General features: G+C 36.4%; 1 protein-coding gene across 2 annotated transcripts in view; it reads right to left on the reverse strand.

The window, feature by feature from the left end:
• Window positions 1–21,368, reverse strand: part of RPTOR (regulatory associated protein of MTOR complex 1) — a 547,756-nt gene that overhangs the window by 167,641 nt on the left and 358,747 nt on the right. The window lies entirely within an intron of this gene.

Below are 21,368 nucleotides of genomic sequence, written 5' to 3' on the forward strand. Positions count from 1 at the left end.
ATTTTTGTACTTATGAGGTTCTTTGACAGTTTCTTGGAATTTCTGAGATATGAACCTAGGGTATGAGGTGGGTGCTCTTATTAACCCGTTCTAGAGATAAGGAAACAGAAACTGAGAGGATGAATGATTTGCCTAGGGTCATAAAAGTAGTAAGTGTCTGTAGTATCATTTGAACTTGGGTCTTCCTACCTCAAAGTCACATTACATGAACTTTTCCACCAAATGCATTTTACAGGTATTAGGGAAAATAGGGTCTACACATTGTGCTGAAATCTCTCCTGTAGAGAGGGATGTATGATGTAACTTATATAGTATCATGGAAATCTATTCCTGAATCCTAAGATGAAAATGCAAAACGGTTATTTGTCTACATGTTCCACCTAAAAGTACACACTAATATCATCCTTGCCTTAAAATATATCCAGTTCTATAAAACTACAGCAAGAAATCGTTGTTCCTGATTGTGGAAACTTTTGCTTAGGCATGATCCAAGGTTATTAATTTCACTTTTCCTAAATTTACAATGTCTAGCATACCTAATTCTTGTGACTCATCCCTAAAATCTTCTTTTTTGGGGGGGGGCGCGAAATAGATATAGGTTTCAAAGTCATCCAACTATCAATGTAAGTGTATTATATGTGGATTTAAATATATATGTTTTGGTATTTTACCTGGACTCTTATATATCAAAGATCCCAGAAATCAACAAGCATTTATTAAATATTTATTATGTGCCAAGTAGCATGCTAAATATTGAGGATATAAAGAAAGTTATTAAAAAAAAAACAACCAAGTCTCTGCTCTCAAGAAGCTCACAGAGTAAGGGGGGAGACAACATGCAAATAAGTATGTACAAACAAGATATATAAAGGATAAATTAGTGGTAATCCCAGAGGAAAAGCATTAAAATGAAGGAAGACTGGGAAAATCTTCTAGTAAAAGGTGAGATGTTAGCTGAGACTTGAATGATGCCAGGGAAGCCAGAAGGGAGTGATTAGGAAAGAAAGAGTTCCAAGTATGGGAGACAGCAAGTAAAACTGTCCAGAGTCAGGAGACGGAGTTAAACATAACATTGATGATCCTCTTCTATGTGGCCCCAAAGCTATTTTGTTTATAATGTGGGCTCTGAAAAACTCATCATTAGTGAAGACCTTATAAATCCTGAACAGGATACAATTAGTCAGGGTTTTCCTACTGAGAAAAAAGTTAAATAAATGCCTTCTTTAAATTTTTCACATCTTGTTTATATGTGGACACTTTAAAGTTAACAGCTTTTTCAAATCTAAGGCTCAAAATATTAAGATGCCTTTCAGCATGTCTTCAGGTTCTGGGACAAATTCTCAGAACCAAAGACTTAGAGGTGGAAGGGATGTTGGAGATGATAGAGTTGAACACTTTCATGTTACAGTTAAGGAAACTGAGGAACTTGGCCAAAGTTTTATAGGTAACTGCGATTCAAACCTGGATCTTTTGACTTCAAATCCATCTTTCTTCCACTGTATCCTCACTGCTGTCAATTTGATTTTAAAAGATTTTTTATGTAGATGATAAGGCTGTGATGACAAATAGGTTTACTTTTAAGTATTATTTGTTATTAATTTATTTTCACTTGAATGATAAGGTATGTATTTTTATCTTGGTTTGTCACTCGTACTTGTAAATAATAATAGTTCTATTAAAAAAATATTATATAATTCATACTTCTAACTCAGAATGCCTTCCCTTCTTTTATTCTAAGTTAGTGAAATAATTTCACTAAATTAGTGAAATACGATTATACTATATTTCAGACAAATATCAATTATTAATAAACTTTTCTTCATGCTGCACAATAACAGTATGGAAAAAGCACTAAACAACATGTTTTGCTCTGACTCCTTTTTTAAAAGGCACCATATCCTTACCTCTACCTATTAGGAAAAGAAAACAAACCTTCAAACAAAAAAACAAACAAAACAAAAACACTCCACCAGCATCTGACACACTTTGCAAAACACTGGGTTCACTAGAGACTTAGGGGGTTCAGAAGAAATGAAGCAAAAAAGCCTGGCAGTTAAGAAATCTCCAAAGAAACCTTTTTTTTTCTCAAGGTTCTGTTTTTTCCAGATCAAGATTTAGGCATGACATAATAAGGTCAGGGTAGAAGAGAGAGAACAGAAGAAAGAAAAGAGAGATCTGATTATGAATGCATATGTTACTTTTTTCCTAAACAAAAAGCAAAAAAACCACCTCTCACTTGGGTTTCAGCTCCACTGGCAGCTCTGATTCTTCTCTGTGCCTTGAGACTTAAGGGAATCACACTTTTTAAAAAATCAGAAATGGGGTTGGGATGGGGTTGGGAATGAAGAAAGGCAAACTATTGAAAGGAGGGTGCTACAAAGGAAGATGAGAGAAAATATTTTAGTGTTCCGGCAGCTAATGATACAATTTGCAAGTAGACCAGATACCGAGGCAATGGAATTGAGGCCAAATGAAAATTGTGAAAATTTGAAGGGCCTTTTCATTCTGCTATTAACATAAACAAATAAAGTCTAATACTTGGGCAAAAAAAAAAAAGCAGCTAAAGCTAAGGGAAATACTTAAATCACTTGCACGTTATTTAAAATCAAGGTGATAACAACCTTCACGATCCTTCATAAGTTACCCTCCCTCCGCCCTGCCTTTCCAGTCTTCTTACAACTTACTCCACATACTCTTCAATCCAGTGACAATGTTCTCCTTGTTCTTCTACCACCAACAAACTGGCTCTGGGCATTTTCTCCAGTTGCTGCCATGCATAGAGTATGTTCCCTTTTCACTGAATGGTTTTCCTGGCTTTCTTTAAGTCCCAACTAAAATCCTGTCTTCTACAGAAATTCTTTCTTAATCTCTCTTAATACTAGTGCTTTCCCCCTTTTAATTGTTTTCTATTTATGTAGTTCATATCTTGTTTGTACTTATTTGTTTGCCTCCCGCATCAGATTGTGAGATCAGTTGTCTCTCCCATCAGATTGTGAGATCCTTAAGGACAGGGCCTGCTTTTTGCCTCTTTTTGTATCCCCAGCACTTAGCACAGTGCTTGCCACATAGTAGGTGCTTAATATAAAATACTAATTAATTATTATTAATTTAATTATTTATTATTAACTATTAATATTAAATATGCATTGACTGACTCATAATTGTCAAATTGGGGAAGAAGGTATATAATTTTAAAGAAAAAAAAAGACAAAAAAGAAATTGTACGCAAAAACAACTTGACTAAAATTTTCAAATGTCATCAACAAAGAATACTGAACAAAAGTAACTTTATTACAGTTTGTCCTTGGGTAGGACAAAATATTCACCATCTTTTAAAGTTAACAAAATTGCATCTGATCTAGAGATGTATCTAATCTGACTTTTCTAACCAAGAGAAGAATCACAAAACCAAAATGAGTTTTTAGTGGACTGTTTCTACAGACATACGGCTATGATGTAATGGCAGTTACACATCCAGCTTTTTAAAAAGTACATATGACTGCTAAGACTACTTTCTGGGAAAATAATGTATTTATTGCAGGACTTTTGGTTGTACAAAAGATTAGGAATTAAGAGGGTATCCATAAATTGGGGTATGGTCAAATAGATTATGGTATATGAATATAATTGAATAGCATTGTGCTCTAAGAAATGATGGAAGGGATGGGTTCAGAGAAACCTGAAAAGATTTGTGTGAACCTAAGTGAAACAAAGAGCATGACACTGTAAAGAAGAATGGCTTTGATAGACTTAAGAACTCTGATAATTGATGGCCAGCCAGGACTCCTGATGACTGTTCCTTCTTCATAGAAAGCAGAAAAGCAGTAAGCAAGTAGAGAGATTCTTTAGAAGAGAAAAGGTTGTTGTTGTGTTTGTCCTTCATTCTTGAAGAGGACCATGACATCAGGGCAAGGACTTGCAGTTGACTTTGATTTGAGTGAGGGAGGTCTATCCAAGGTCACCAGCCTCACTTTCTCCTCCAGAGCCATCTGGGTCCAGTGGCCTGATATTCACCAGGATGAGTACAGATGGCCCAGGATGCATTAGGAGATCCTGTCCCTTTCAGGCTAAGGTCGTTTCAGGTTCTCACTTTGAGTGAGGTAATGCCCATTCAGTGAATAGCCTTCTTTAAGAGTTAATCAAGGGATGGCCCCTTTAATCAAAAACTCAAAAAAAGAAAAACTGGGAGAGGATGATCCAGGGTTCCAGCCCAAAAGAGAAAAACAAAGAGGGAATGGTCGACTGGAGTAGGGTCCTGGAAAAGATGGTAGGGGATGGGATCAAGGGCATCAAGGTGAGGAAGTAGGTTACCTTTTCATAAGTCACTGGAGTAGAGAAGGGTGAAGTTGTAGAAAGGTTGTGAGTGTGGAATAGGGGAGATGAGAAAGCTAATGCATTTTAGATGGTCTAAATTTTCTCAGAAAATGTGGAGGAGGCCTGGTCATCCACTGAAATGGCATTGAGATTTTAAGGAGAGGAGAAGGCTTCTAACAGCTGCTGTGGGGAGTCAGATAATCAGTCAGTTAGGGAAGAATAAAAGGATTGCCTAGGTAGCAGTAGAGAGCACAGCTGAAATTAGATAATTAGAATTGAAAGTGAATTGGAAGAACAGGGACTATGGTCCAACCAGAGGCCAAGTTTCAAGGGAGTCTGACTCTGCTGGTACCAATGATTCAACATCTGTCATTCTGGTAACTCGTTCTACATTATTAATTAAACTAATAATTCCATGGCCCAAGCTGCCTGAGGTAATATTTGATATTGGTACCACAGAAAGAACTTGGAATTCTGATTGCTAATCCTCTGTGATAGCCACTAACTTTAACTGCTTTCAATATATGTTAAATCTGCTTAGGGCCACCAGGTCAAATATTGCTACTAGTGAAAAAGCAAATATACTGAGGATGGGAATGCAATGAAAAATAATGTCTGGTGCCACTGCCTTCTGAGCTATACAGTAAGATGTCAGCTTTCTCAAGTCTCCTGTTTCAGTTTTATGTCTCTAGTAAGTATAAAAGAGCGGCATAAATGAATTGGTATTAACATGGGATGGGGAAAGGAAGCATTCTGTATGTTGCTGCTTAAAAAACGAGTCCATTTCTGAAGCCAGGACCTAGACAATTTATATAATGCTGTGCCTAGTATGGGAATATACTCAAGGGCTGACCAGCTTCTGCTTCTCTCCCTGCTCTAGTCCAACACACTGCAGTGGTAGTGATTCTGCGCAGTCTAACCATTAATCACTGCACCCTTCAGTCAACACATTGAAAAACAGCCTCCCTTGATTGCCTTGAGCATCTAGGATAACACTTCACTTACATTTGCAGGGCACACCCTTGCAGTCATTGTTCCTCCCATTAATCTTTCAAAAGGATAATCTATAAAACCACCACCAACACAATCTAATTTACCAGTCAGACATGGTGGGCCGAAATGGACAAATACAGCATTACACTGATGTGGCCGCTACACTGATGCAGTCAATAAATAGCAGGTTATAGACCTTCTGCCTCTTCCTCCTTCTCTTTTGGGAAGGTGTTGACATTTTAAAAAATTTCATATTTGACAATCCAGAAGCTGAAAACAAATACTCTTCAACATTGTACTCTTCATTTCCCTGAGTCTATCATGGGATAAATGGGTAAATCATGGCCCAAGTGATATACATAAGAGCTGTGCTTTTTTTTTTCTTTCCCCTAACACATCACAAATTCTTAGGTTGCCTTTCCCCAAGCAGGCTTTTTCTTCGTGCACAACTGCAGTGTTGGGAAAAATGGAACAGACCCATTTTGTGTTTTCCCAGATGTACCACTGAGATACTGAAGTACCTGCTTTGGTGTTAGTAGGTTTCTGTACATAGTATCACAATAGGTACAAATATCTTTCTAATAAAGAGCAAGAAAATCCACTTAGGGGTCCTTCAATAAACAGCAAGCTATCTTAATAAATATGTTTGCTAAGGAGAGGCTACTATACCCTGCATTTCAATGTTACCAAGAGACAAAAAAAATTACACAGATAAACAAATGTGATGTACATCCTAGAGTATATAAAATTGTTTCGGGGGTGAAACTGGGTAATCTGCTGACACACTTTCCCTGATGTGATCAATTCTTCCAGTTTTTACACGTCCTCAATCTATTGCTATGGTCTGAGAAACGCCATTCACCAGGGGATGAATGGGGAATGAGCTATATGAGACATACTTATTTTTACAGATAGTTTTAAAGTATGTGATTACCTCCCAGCATAGCTGCCTTAATTGTTTATTAATTGGGACATCTATCTCCAGTGGGGTTGGACTAACCTTATTCTAGTACACATTCTAAATAGAGAAAGGAGTTATTACAAGGTAAATATGGTGCTTAAAAAAGAGCACAAATCGGAACTCCAGACCTCGCAAAATTCTGAGGCCTCCCCGAGAGTAAGTGACAATCAAAAGGTTAAGAAAAGGAAAAGGAGGAATCTGACAATGGTCCTGAGAGGTGATGAAACAAAAGGATATCATGAAAGAACACTTATGGCTGTTGGGATGGAAAATGCAGGCAGCAGAGGGAAATGGAAAACTATTCTCTCTCCCTCACAACTGCAAAGAAGGGGTTAATTCATGCAGGATCCAGCAAAGGTTTCAGTGATTTCTATGGCTTCTCTCAATAACATAGGCTGTACATCAGAGGGTATGTGAGGCTGTTTTGAGGAATTCAAATTTTGCTTAAGGGATTCATCATGGGATGTTAAACAATAACTGAAGAATAACAATCTGGTTTTGTTTTTAAATTGGGAAATGTGTGTGGGGAGGACTAAGGTCAGAGTCTATGAATGATCAAATGTGTTGCTGAGATAAAAATATACTCAGGATATCCCAAAAGTTATAGGCTTCTGGGACGCTCTGTACCTTACCCAATTTCTTATCACTTCTATTTCTCTCCAGAACACTATATAATTTTTATAGCATGCTGAAGACCAGCTGCCTGCTGGTGACTAGGGAATTCCCCAAGTTTCTTCTACTCGAGTCCTTGTGGAATCTAGTCTCTCCTGTTCCAAAAGGGGGAGGGGGACAGGAAGAATGAGGAAACACTATAGAAGGAGAGGTGCAGTCAGAATGAGCATGAGAACGGGTCACAAGCACACTGGGAGAAATCCAGGGCTGATGCCAGCAGGAGTGATAGTAGACACACTAAGGAACTGTTGCATCCTCTGCATTTCACCACCTGCACTGGGCCTGGTGAGAATAACAGAAGCACAAGATACCCAGAGATGCAGTTGTGACACCCAGGAGAGCAGGAGACTGGGAGGGCAATCCTGATGGAAGCACAGATGGAGAAGCCAACAGCACGGGGTTCCTGGGCCAGAAGGTCTGTTTTGCTGGATCATGTTTTGTTGAACTCGGAGGGATAGACCCAGACCTAGTGATTCTTCACTACTCCCTCATCTTTCTTCCAGAGAGGGGGAGATTATTTCCCAATTTTTGTTTCTTGAGAGTTTGTCATGATGCTTGTTTTGCTCTCGTAAAAAACCCACTTTCCCTAGTATAAAATAAGGTTAAGCATCTCATTCATCATGTTACCAATCTAAGTGTTTCACTACTCAAAAGCACCAGCTAGGATAGCACACAGGACAGAAGTAGGAAATTCTTAATTTCAATATATATTGTCATACTTCTTTTATGGAGTACCAGGTTAGGTCCTAGGGTGAGAGGGTGGGTGTGTGGGCAAGCTTGGGTAGGGAAGAGAAGGCTTGGAAGGCAGCTGTGAAGATCCAGATTGAATCAATTAGGGAGGAACAGAATAAAGGCCCAGTTGAGATTAGATAACAAACTTTTCCTCATCCACTCATTCTCTGCCTGGACTCAGTGCCGAATGGTTAGCATACTCCCATCTAGTCCCCATATCACAGTGGCTGTGCCAACTTCCTATATCCTTCTTTTACCAAAGGGCTGTGTCCCACTCTTTCTTAAAAAAAAAAAAAATTGAGACCATCTTTTGTGAGCTCCCTCTCTTAGGTTTTACACATTAAACCAGTAAAGCATCATCTCATGTGCTCTTCTTCTTTGCTCTTCTCTCAAAGGATGAGGTATCTATTTTTGTGAGCACTATCCCCTTCATTTGTGCCTTTCAACTCATCATTTCTTCTTTAATCATCTCCCTTCCTGTCCCTAAGGTTCACCTTCTCCTTATGCACTAGGTACTTCTCTCTTTACCTATAAATGGGCACATCTCTCCTTGATCCTTAATGGAGTCTGTCCCTCCGAGTTCAGCAAAACATGATCCAGCAAAACAGACCTTCTGGCCCAGGAACCCAGTGCTGTTGGCTTCTCCATCTGTGCTTCCATCAGAATTGCCCTCCCAGTCTCCTGCTCTCCTGGGTGTCACAACTGCATCTCTGGGTATCTTGTGCTTCTGTCATTCTCACCAGGTCCAGTGCAGGTGGTGAAATGCAGAGGATGTCACAGCTCTTTAGTGTTTCTATTATCACTCCTGCTGGGATCAGCCCCGGATTTCTCCCAGTGTGCTTGTGACCCACTCTCATGTTCATTCTGACTACACCTCTCCTTCTGTAGTGTTTCCTCATTCTTCCCACCCCCCTCCCATTTTTGGAACAGGAGAGACTAGATTCCACAAGGACTCGAGTAGAAGAAACTTGGGGAATTCCCTAGTCACCAGCAGGCAGCTGGTCTTCAGCATGCTATAAAAATTACATAGTGTTCTGGAGAGAAATAGAAGTGATAAGGAATTGAGTAAGGTATAGAGCATCCCAGAAGCCTATAACTTTTGGGATACCCTGAGTATACTTTTATCTCAGCAACACATTTGATCATTCATAGACTCTGACCTTAGTCCTCCCCTACACAATTGCCTAATTTAAAAACAAAACCAGATTGTTATTCTTCAGAGTTACTGCCTAGCATCCCATGATGAATCCCTTAAGCAAAATTTGAATTCATCAAAACAGCCTCAGATAGTCTTAATACCTCTCCCTGAATATACCATCACAACAACAGATCATCCTCTCTCAGTGGTCATTTACAACCAAACTCCAAGAAAAAGCTGAATATATGTGTTTCTCCTACTTTGTCAACTCCCATTCACTTCTTAACCTTCTATAATCTGGCTTCCCCCCCACCACTTGAACAAAAATGGTCTCTCTAAAGTAATCAATGATCTATTTATTTCTATAAACCAGACCTGCACAACATGGGCTGCTTGTGGCCCACCAAAGGATTTCGGGGGGCCCACGAAAAATGTTGGGTTGCCACTGTGCACTCTCTCCTGTTTGTCAAGTGACCTGCGGTAACCACTGTCAGCCTGTCTCTAGTCTAACCTACCTGCAGCCCAAAGAAATTTAGCCTATTTTAATTTTGGCCCCAACCTACTGCCAAGTTGTACAGGTCTGCTGTAAACAATGGCCTTAATATTTTTTTTTTTTGGTTTCACAGGGTGCTGAGAAATATATGTATTCTTTAGCATTCCCATTTAGAAGATGCTATAAGTCTTTTAAAAAAGCTCTAACTTTTCCAGCACTTTGTTCCATTCTAAATTCTCCCATTTGTTTACTTTTCTGTTAGATTTGTCCAAAACCGTGAGGACAATAGTCTCCGACAGCTACTGTAATACTATCTATATCTTCATGTAATTCGTTCACAGAAATACAGTAAGACATGCAGGAAATCATTCAGTATGACCAAGTTTTATTTATTTAAGGGATGCAAGGATAGTAAAACATTAGGAAAACAATCAAAACAAATGATAATGTTAAAATCACGTGACAATCTCAAGAAATGCAGAAAAAGCCTTGACAAAGTGCAACACTCATTTATGCTAAAAACCTTACAAAGAATAGACAAAGGATTATTTATTTATATATACCGAAAACCAAAACCAAGCATGATATGCAATGAACACACATTAGAATTTTTCCCAGTAAATATACAGGAGTAAAGCAAGGGTAGTTACTTGCCCTGCTATTATTTGATACAGTTCTAGAAATGCTAGCGATATTCAAAAGGGAAAGAAATTAAAGGTGTAAAGATAGCTAAAGAGTAGATAAAACTAATGATGATATGATGGTTTAATTAGAAAATCCTAAGAAATCACTAAAGATACTAATAGAGAAAATTAATGGCTTCAGCAAAGTTGCAGGCTACAAAATTAACCAACAAAAAAAATGGCATTTTTATATGATAATAACAAGAAAATCTAATAGGCAATAACTAAAAGGGAACTACTATTCAAAATTATTACAAAATGCATAAAGTACTTGGGGATCAATCTATTACAGCATACAAAATATTTGTTTGATTTATTTATAAAGTGATCCTTAAAGAAATAAAAAAAATATCTTTAATAGCTAGAGTAATATTTGGTGTTCATGGCTGGGCATGGTCAATATAATAAAAATGACCATCCTACCAAACATAATTTAATGTTTTAATGCTATACCAAATTATCAAAGGCATTCTTGATAGAACTTATAATTAAAAACAAAATTCATCTGGGGAAACAAAGTTGTAGAATATTAAAGAATGAAAATAGATAAGGATGAATGGAGAACAGCATTTCTAGACCACAAAGTACATTATAAAGCAACAGTTATCAAAACCATTTAGCATTGGTTTTAAAAAAGAGGTTAAAAACACTTTTTAAAAAACTTAAATTTCCAGCTCTCTTCAAGTATTAGCTCTGTCACCTCTATCAAGAGTTTTCTCTTGATTATCAGTTATAAGGGCAACTCATCCCAAATAACTATGTATTTATCCTGTGTATATATCCTCGATAACATGTTTCATTCCCCAGTAGAATGTAAGCACCATAACATCCTGTGCTTAGCACAGTGCTAGTACATAGCAGGGGGTACCTAGGAAGCTCAGTGACTAGAGTACTAGGCCTGGAGTCAGGAAACTCATCCTCCTGAACTGAAATCTAGTCTCAGATACTTACTAGTCATGTGACCCTGAGCAAGTCACTTACTCCTGTTCACCTCCTATTGCCTCCTATTTCATCTGGAAAATGAACTGGAGAAGGAAATGGCAAACGACTCGGTTATCTTTGCCAACAAAAACCCAAATGGAGTCACAAAGAGTCAGACACGACTGAAATGACTGAACAACAACAAAGTACATGGTAGGTACTTAATACATGCTTGCTGATGTACTAGACTGATGGACTGACATAGAGATGCTTTCACCACAAATTTTATGAAGAATGGAATGAAGAAAGAGATAGTACAACTCTGGGAATAACTGACATTTGTTTATAATAGATATTTATTTCCTTTTTATAATCAAAGAATTTCAGAAATTCTAGAACTGGAAGCAACTTTGAAGATCATCAACTCAATTCTTTCATGTCACAGATGAAAAGGCAAAGCCTTGGAGTGGTGGCATGAATTACTCAAGGCTACATGGTCGGTTTGTGGAAGAATCAGGAATAGAATCCACTCCTGTCTACTGTCTCCTCTTAGAGCTCATGGTAAAAGAGCTAGAGAGGTAGGATGACCTGGGATTTGGAGACTGTTGCTCTTTCAGGAATCTGGCACTACCACCTCTCACTCTGCAACTCTGAATACAAGCCCTCTTCTCTATGTCTGCTTGTCCATCTGTGAACCAAAAATGACCAGTGAACCGCAGGAGGTTGTGTTGCTCATCAGGAATGATGAGCTGATTTGGAATACAACTCTCAAGTTTACAACATGCATGCATGCACTAGTCAAGTGCTAGAGGACCAATTAAAGAACCTCACCAGCTATGTACCATATATTGTGGGAAGATATGAAAAAGGGTAGTGAAGGATAATTACTCAAACACAAAATTGTTAGCAAGCAAGGCAAGGGAAATTGTGGAAAGGGGAAGGATAAGGTACACAAGGCTCAGTTTGAAACTGGAAATATTTCAGAAATCCTATCGGCAGGAAGATCTTTCAAATGAACAGGTTCTCAAGCTGGTTAAGAAATTCAGACTATAGAAAGTAGCTCATAGGGACTCAGAGAACATTACAGGCTAGGGCATTTCCAACTGGGCTTCAAAAGTTGTTCCTTGAACATGAATAAATATTTCCTTCAGTATGACAAAAATATTAAAGAAAGTGCCCTCATATTTTCCCACACAGAGTCAAAAATGAAGGAGTAATGCAATATATCCCTTGAATATTTTGGTCCCTAGAAATAAGCAAGCCTCTGGCAGACAAACAAAATCTGGGGGTCATTTTAAACCAGATTTCTTAAATTGAAATATGTTCACACCATTTGCAACTGCAATGGGACACTAAACCCAAACTTAGTACAAAAATTGCCATGTACATATTAAGGAAGAAAATTTTCAGATTGGCTTGAAGATAGATATAATTAATCTAAGCATAAAATTAAAAGCCCAAAACACAAACTATACTCAAAGTATAAAAAAGTGAGGTTAGCAAGTACTTTGTATCATATTAAAAAAAAATTGTGTGCTGTTTTTATATTACAAACATTTAAAAATTACTTCCCCCACCTCCCATGAAAGGTCTCTTCAACAAAACAATTAATAATATACTAATAATAGTGACCTCACCTAAAATGCATGCAAAATTCCACATCAGAAGTACTTCCCACTTCTCTATTTTTAAAAAATTATTTTCTAAATTAACAGAAATCTCCTGAATAAATAAATTAACAGAAATCTATTTTCTCTTCCTCCTGTCCTCAACATCTTGAATAAAGGAGAAAAGAAAAATGAATTCAAGGTAGAGGTAGTATATGTCATAATTGCTCCTCTGGGATCACTGGAAGGTCACTGTACTGATCATAGCTCCTCCAACTTTTAAAGTTGCTTGTTTTTATGGTGTTGTTGTTATAGTATAAAATACCGATTGGTTCTATTTATTTTATTTTTCAGTTTATAAAAGTATTAAAATGTGTTTTTATAATGATTACATTATAGTATAAGTTTTTCTGGCTCTGCTGACTGTATTTTGTATCAGTTGATATACAGGTCTCTTTGAAATTATTTACTTCTTCATTACTTATAGCAAAATAATATTCCATCACTTTCATGTAGCACAGTTTACTGAGCGGTACCTCAATAGATAGGTATATTTTTAGTTCCTAGTTTTTTCTTACCATAAAAAGAGCTGCTATTAAATACTTTTTTTAAGTATAGAACTTTTCTTATTTCAATGCTCTTCCTATTTTAAATCTTGTACATTTACTGAAGTTCAATAATTGTTTCAATTAATTTTTTAGTTGAATCATTAGGGTTCTTTAGGTATACCATATATTTTTTAAAAATGATACATTTGTATCTTCTTTACCTATGCTCATTCCTGCAATTTCTTTTTCCTGTCTTACTGCTATAGCCAGAATTTCTATGTCAAAGAGAGATGGTGACAATGGACAGCCTTATTTCTCTGTTACTTATAATGGCAGTTTTTTGTTTTAGAAAAATGCTATTTATTCCTACATTTTGTAGTGTTTTTCTTAAAAAAACAAAAACACAACATGAGTATTATGGAAGGGTTATACATAATGATACACATGTGGCCTAGGTTAAATTGCTCGACTTCTTAGGGAGGGTCGGTGGGAAGGGAAGAGGGGAGAGAATTTGGAACTCAAAGTTTTAAAATCAGATGTTCAAAAACAAAAAAAAAAGTTTTTGCATGCAAATAAAAAATAAGATACACAGGCAATGGGGCGTAGAAATTTATCTTGCCCTACAAGAAAGGAAGGTAAAAGGAGATGAGAGGGGAGGGGAGTGATAGAGGGGAGGGCTGACTGGGGAACAGGGCAACCAGAATATACGCCATCTTGGAGTGGGGGGGAGGGTAGAAATGGGGAGAAAATTTGTAATTCAAACTATTCTGAAAATCAATGCTGAAAACTAAATATGTCAAATAAATAAATTTAAATTAAAAAACAAAAAACAAAAAACAAAAAAAAAAAAAAAAAACCAAAAAAACAAAAACCAGAAACTGGAGTTCTATTTTGTCAGAAGTTTTGTCTGCAACTATTTCAGATTATAATCATATGAACATTGTTCATCATAACCACAGGATTTTTGTCAACTTCGTTAATAAGGTTTTAAAATACACATATACATTCATATTTTATCAATATGGTTACTTAAGTTTATAATTTTTCCAATATTAAAACAGCCCTGACTTCTTGGTACAAATCCAACTTGGCAATATATAATCTTTCTGGTATTTTGCTTTAGCCTTTTGCAAGTATTTTATTTAAAAGTTTTGCATCAATGTTCATTAAATATGTTGAACTATAAATTTCTTTTTCTGTTTTAACGGTCTCTGGTTCATGTATCAAGCCCATAGTTGTGTCACAGAAGAAATGTGGTAGGATACCTTTGTGGCTTTTTATGTGAAGTTTATATAATACTGGAATTGTTTTTCAAATGTTTGATGGAATTCACTTGTGAATCTATATGGTCCTGCAGTTTTTAAATTTGGAATTCATTTAAGCAGTGTTCATTTTCTTCTTCTGAAATTTATTTGTTCAAATTCCCTATTTCTTGCTCAGCTGATCTGCATATCTTATATTTTTATAAATATTAATTTTATTTTATTTATTTATTAATTTCAATGCCACATAGCTGGGTAAAAGAGTTTCTAATAATATCCTTTATTTGCTCTTCAAGATGAATTCTCTTTTTTCACTTTTCATACCAGCAATGTGCATTTCCTCTTTCATTAGCTAAATAAAGTTACCTTACAGGTTATTTTTGCCATTTTTTAAAGCTTCTAGTTTTATTTATCAATTTGTTTTTTTTGTTTTTAATTTTGTTAATGTCTTATTTGATTTTCAAGATTTCTATTTTGGCATTTAATTGGGATTATAAAATTTCTTGGTTTTCAAGTAGTTTTAATTGTACTCCTAATTCATTCATTCTCTTTTTTTTCTTAATCAAAATGTTCAGAGATGCAAATTTCTATGTAAGAACTACTTACACCACATCCAACAAACTGTGGCAAACTGTCACATTGTTCTCATTATCTTTAATGAAATTTATCATTTCTCTGATTTGTTCTTTTACTCACCAATTCTTTTGCATGGAGTTCTTTAGTCTCCAGTTGATTTTTAGAACTTTTTTCAACAGCCTTTTATTTAATATAATTTTTGTTGCAGTAAGATATTTGTGACCCAAGATATGATCAATTTCAGTAAGATACACAAAACTCCCAAGAAAAGATGTATACTCCTTCAAATTCTACTCAAAAATTGCCAGAAATTGAAGGAATTAGAATAGGAAAAGAAGAAACTAAATTATCACTTTTTGCAGATGATATGATGATTTATTTAGAGAATCCTAGTGAATCAAGTAAAAAACTACTTGAAATAATAAACAGCTTTAGCAAAGTTGCAGGATATAAAATAAACCCACATAAATCCTCAGCATTCCTATACATTACTGACAAAGCCCAACAGCAAGAAATAGAAAGAGAAATTCCATTCAAAGTTACTGAAGGCACTATAAAATATCTGGGAGTCTATTTGCCAAGACAAACCCAGGGCCTATATGAACATAACTATGAAACACTTTTCACGCGAATAAAATCAGATCTAAATAAATGGAGAAATATCAGTTGCTCATGGTTAGGCCGAGCTAATATAATAAAAATGACAATTCTACCTAAATTAATCTATCTATTCAGTGCCATACCAATCGAACTACCAAAAAATTTTTTTACTGAGATGGACAAAGTAATAACAAAATTCATTTGGAAAAACAAGAGGTCTAGAGTATCTAGGATATCAATGAAAAGACATGCTAGAGATGGTGGCTTAGCCACACCAGATATTAAACTGTACTACACAGCAGCAGTCATCAAAACTGCCTGGTACTGGTTAAGAAACAGGGGTGTGGATCAGTGGAATAGGATAGGTAAACAAATAGGTGAAATCAACAAGTTTAGCAATCTACTCTTTGATAAACCCAAAGAGGCCAGTTTCTGGGCTAATAATTCACTATTTCACAAAAACTGTTGGGAAAATTGGAAATTGGTAGGGCAAAAACTGGGCATAGACCAATATCTTACACCATATACCAAAATAAAGTCAAAATGGGTTCATGATTTAGGAGTAAAAGTTGATACTCTAAGTAATTTGGGAAAGCAAGGAATAGTTTACTTATCAGATTTGTGGAAAAGTAAAGAATTCATGACCCAACAAGAGATAGAGAGCATTACAAAATGCAAAATGGATAATTTTGATTATGTCAAATTGAAATGTTTTTGTACAAAAAAAGCCAATGCAAGAAGAATTAGGAGGGAAGCAGAAAATTGGGAGAAAATCTTTGCAACTAGTATCTCTGATAAAGGCCTCATCTCTAAAATATACAGGGAGCTGAGCCAAATATATAGGAATACAAGCCATTCCCCAATTGAGAAATGGTCAAAGGATATGAACAGGCAGTTTTCAGAGGAAGAAATTAAAGCTATCTACAGGCATATGGAAAAATGCTCTGGATCGCTGCTGATTAGAGAAATGCAAATCAAAACAACTCTTAGATACCACATCTCTCCTGTCAGATTGGCTAAAATAACAAATCAGGAGAATAATAAATGCTGGAAAGGATGTGGGGAAATTGGAACATTGTTGCATTGCTGGTGGAGTTGTGAGCTGATCCAGCCATTTTGGAGGGCGGTTTGGAACTATGCCCAAAGGGCTATAGAAATGTTCATACCCTTTGACCCAGCAATACCACTTCTAGGGTTGTATCCCAAAGAAATCACGCAAGCGGGAAAAGGACCCATATGTACAAGAATATTTATAGCGGCTCTCTTTGTGGTAGCCAAGAATTGGAAATCAAAGGGATGCCCATCAATTGGGGAATGGCTGAACAAACTGTGGTACATGAAGGTAATGGAATACTATTGTGCCATAAGAAATGGGGATGATGCAGACTTTATAACAACCTGGAAAAACCTACACGACATAATGCTGAGTGAGCGGAGCAGAGCCAGGAGAACGTTGTGCACAGCGACAGATATATGGATTCCGTGAGGACCAACCCTGACAAACTGCGCTTTTCTCAGCAACCTAAGGGGCAAGGACAACTCCAGGGGACTCACGATGGAGAATGCTATCTTCATCGAGACAAAGAACTGCGAAGTTTGAATACAGACTGAGGCACACTACATGCTCGCCTTTTCTGCTTCTCTTTTGTTTTTGTTTTTGGGGTTTTTTTTTTTTTTTTGGTTCTGTTTCTTCTTTCTCGTGATTCATTCCATTGGTCAAAATTCTTCTCCATGACTTGACTAGTGCATAAATTAATTCAATGCGAAGTTATACATGACAGTTATATGAGACTTCATGCCGTCTTGGGGAGGGAGAGGGGAGGGAGGAGAGAAAAACTGGAACTCAAAACTATGTAGAACCGTGCGTGGTAAACTAAAAATAAATAAAGAAATTTATTTAAAAAAAATTGCCAGAGGTCCTAATTTTTAAAAATTATATTGAGGTCTTTAACTATTGTCTTGATTATGTTTTTTTTTTAATTGGTTTAACCTAAGGCTGATAGAGGTAAACTGAAATCCCTCACTATTATAGTTTTACTGTCTGTTTTCCCTTGTAATCCATTTAGTTTTTCCTTTAGGTATTTGAAAACTGATAGGGGCAGCCTGTATTGGAGTCAAAGCAAAGCAAGCATGACAACTACAATAAACACTACTATTACAACACGGATCAATGTCAACCTGGAGAACAGTCTCCAGGAGCACAACTGGAATCTCCTCCAGAGCTTACTTTATCTGAAATTATTATCAATGACTTACAGGAAAGCATACGGAGGACATCAAATTTTCAAATCACACAAAGTTGGAAGGGATGATTAACTTATTGTATAACAGAATAAGGACCCAAGCTAACACGATGAAGTTTAATAGGGATAAACGTAAAGTCCTATACTGGGGTTATTAAAAACAAACGAACAACAGTCACACTATAAAGGAAGGACAGAGGTGGCTAGGAAGAAGCTAATATCCAAAAGCCTATCTCAATATGAGTAAGCAGTGTGATATAGAGGCTAAAATAGCTCATATATTCTGCTGGTCACCTGATACTGAAGGGACTACATTCAGTTCTGGGTGCCACATTTCAGGAGGGGTATTTTCAAGTTGGAAAGTGTCCATGAAGCCATGATCAGGAGAGTAAAAGGCCTAAAATCCATTCCTTGAGAAGCCTGGCTAAAAGAAGTGGGGATTAGCATGGAGACTTGGTTTAAGGGGAATAGCTTAGTGGTCAAGTGTTCAAAGGGTTGTCATATGGAAGAGTGATAAAGACTTATACTGCTTGGTCCTGCATGACAGAATTAGAAACAATTTGGGGAATGGCACTGAGTCAGATTTTGTCTGAATATAATGAAAAGCTTTCTAAATGTTAGAGTTGCTCCAAGATAGAATGAGTTGATTGAGGTGGTAGTGACTTTCCTGTTGGGTATCTGCTTACTTGGGATGCTTTAGATATCTAGAGTCTGTTAGGCTTTTCAGGCTGTTAATCCTACTGATGGCTAATTCTGTTAAATTCTGTTAACGGTACATTCATTAGGTTAGCTTTGTCAGGTTGGAAATTGAGGGTTATGTTTGGCTCTTCCTTCTTCAGTGAGTACCCTATGAAATCAAGTGCCAAGTCCTTTGAATTTCCTCTCAGATTTCTCCCACAGAGGCATCTATAGTATTGTGATGTACTCCCTACCACAAACTATAGACGAGGAGAATATGTAAGTTGTCTACTGCAGATCACAAGAATTCTTAGCACAGAGAGCCTGCATTAGTAGCCAAGGAAGAGGGATTGGGGTGAGGGAGAAGAACAGTGAGAGGAAAATTGTTTTTAAGTTGAGAAGTTTTATGTAATAGGAACTTTTGGTGGTTAAGTAAAACAAAACTACAGACGAATGAAAATTCACCTAGGACTATCTTTTGTGGGGAAAAAAAATGGATTTAGGGCAAATAACACTAGATTTGAAGTGCTATGTCACTTCAGTCATCTAATCCTGTTTCTCTATCTGTAAATGAGGAAAATAATATTTGTATAACTTTCTTCACAGGGCCATTATGAGAATTAAAGGTGACATCATACCTAAACAATAGTCAACTGTTATTATTAGTTTTATTACACTTTTTGTTACCACTGTAACCAAAGAAATTCAGGCCTGTGCATTTGACTTGGGCTACAAAAACAGCTTCCCAACTATTCTCTCAGACTCTTTCTCCTCATTCCAATCTAGTAATACATGCAACAAACCCAGATCATTTTTTCCCCTAAGAAAATCTTGGATTGCTTCAATTTTCTGATCAAAAAATTCCAAAGACTCCCCATTGCCTACCAAATTATCTAAATTCCTTGGCAAATATTCAAGGCCTTCCATGTTCTATCTGATCCTGACCTACTTTCCTAACCTTATTCCTTGTGCTCTAGCCAAAATACCATTCTCAGTAGTCACTCAATGTTTCCCAAACATGCCTCGTACTTTCCTAGCTCTGTGGCTTTCATTCCTCATGATATTCCCCCTTCCTTGAAAATCAAAACCAAAGCATCCAGGCAGGACCAGGTAAATTCAACTTCTTCCACAAAACCATTCCTGATTTCTGACTGCATCTTTTGTCTTTCATTATTGTTTGTACCTATGCCTTATGTTGTAGTTGCTTATGTACTTACGTTATCTCTTCAACTAAATTATAACTTACTTGAAGGCAGAAACCATTATTCACATGTGTCTAGCACAATAACTTGTCACTAGCAGTTTCTCTTCTAATTAAAATTTTATTGCCTTTTTCCCCCTTACCACACAGACATTTCTGGACAGTCACTTCTATCTTCTGAAAGACATTTCTTTCATAACAAAGAAAAACAGTTAAGTAAAATCAACCAATACAATGACTATGTATGAAAGCACATGTAACATTCTGCATCCCTCTCTCACAACCATAAAGAAAGAAGGAAGGTATATTTCATCCACCCTTCTCCAGTGCCTAGATTGGTCATTATATTTACACAGTGTTTCAATTCCTTAAAAAAACACTTTTTGTTATATTGTTTTTATAATCTTTTACATCATTTTCCTGGTTCTATTATGTCACTTAAAAAATTCATGCCAGTCTTTCCAACCCTTTCTGAATTTCTCATATCAATCAATTCATATCACATAATATTATTATTTTATGTTTATATGACATATTTTCTCCAGCAATTTCCCCATCAGGTGCACTCACTTTGTTTCCAGATCTTTGCTACCACAAAAATTATTGCTATAAACACTTTGTTATACAGAGGAACTTTCTATCTTTGCCTTTCTTGGATTATTGGCTGAATTAATTGAATATTTTTTGGAAAGATTTTTGAATGTAGATTTTTATGACTATTACTTTTTTTTATATTACCTAAATGAATCCCACTATCATCTCTCTCCCACTTCCTTATAACAAATAATTTTTTAAAAGGAAAAAAATAAGATAAAGAAATCTAAAAAACTTCTCAACATATAAAAAAACATGACTTTATTTACTAATCTTCTCCAAAGGGGTAAGGGAGTTGTCTTCTTATGCCTCTTCTTTGTGGACAAATTTGTTTTATATTATTTCAGAGCATTCAGATTTGATTGCTTTACAGTGGTTGTTTCCAAGAAACTTGGATGAATTGATATAAAGTGAAATAGGCAGAACCAGGAAAAAAATAAATAAAACAATGACCACTTAATGCAAATGGTAAGATCAACTACCATAAAAAACAAAAATGAAAAGAAAATGTGAATGTTATAAAGTATAAATAAATGTTTATAGAACACATGAGTGCTTGAAGAAGCTGAAAAGCAATTAGTCACATCTGTGAGACTGAAGATCTAGGACAGAACAGGGCCAGAGATACAGGTTGTGAAGTCATATGAACTCCTCAATTCTCTGAAACTGAGGATACAGGAAAAAACACCCATCAGATGCTAAACTCTGGGGATAGTCCACATATATTGTGAAATGGGAAATGGATTGCCTGAAAGAGGAAGAAGGGTAGGCAGAAGAATAGGTGGTAAAAATAGAGGGCAGTGTCAGAAAAGAGTTACAAGAAGGAGGGGGTGGTCAGTAGTATAGATTGTTACAGGGAAGTCAGGGAGTATGAAGAGTGAGGTTGAAATCACTTCATTGATTAGGAGGTCATAACTTCCTTTTAAGGGTATATTTTCAGCAATGATGGAAGTCAGAGTATAGTTAAGTGTAGTGGGTGGTAATGAAATGGACACAACAAATGTAGAACATTCTTTCAAAAACTGTAAAATGAAGAGACATAGGATAGCAGTTCACGGGTATAGCACAATTAAGACTAGGTTATTTTTTTCCTTAAAAAGAGAGAAGACAGAAATATGTTTGTAGATAAAAAAGAAGAAACCACTGGAGAAG

The sequence above is a fragment of the Trichosurus vulpecula genome, chromosome 4, assembly GCF_011100635.1.
Source record: "Trichosurus vulpecula isolate mTriVul1 chromosome 4, mTriVul1.pri, whole genome shotgun sequence".
In the NCBI taxonomy this organism is placed as follows: domain Eukaryota; kingdom Metazoa; phylum Chordata; class Mammalia; order Diprotodontia; family Phalangeridae; genus Trichosurus; species Trichosurus vulpecula.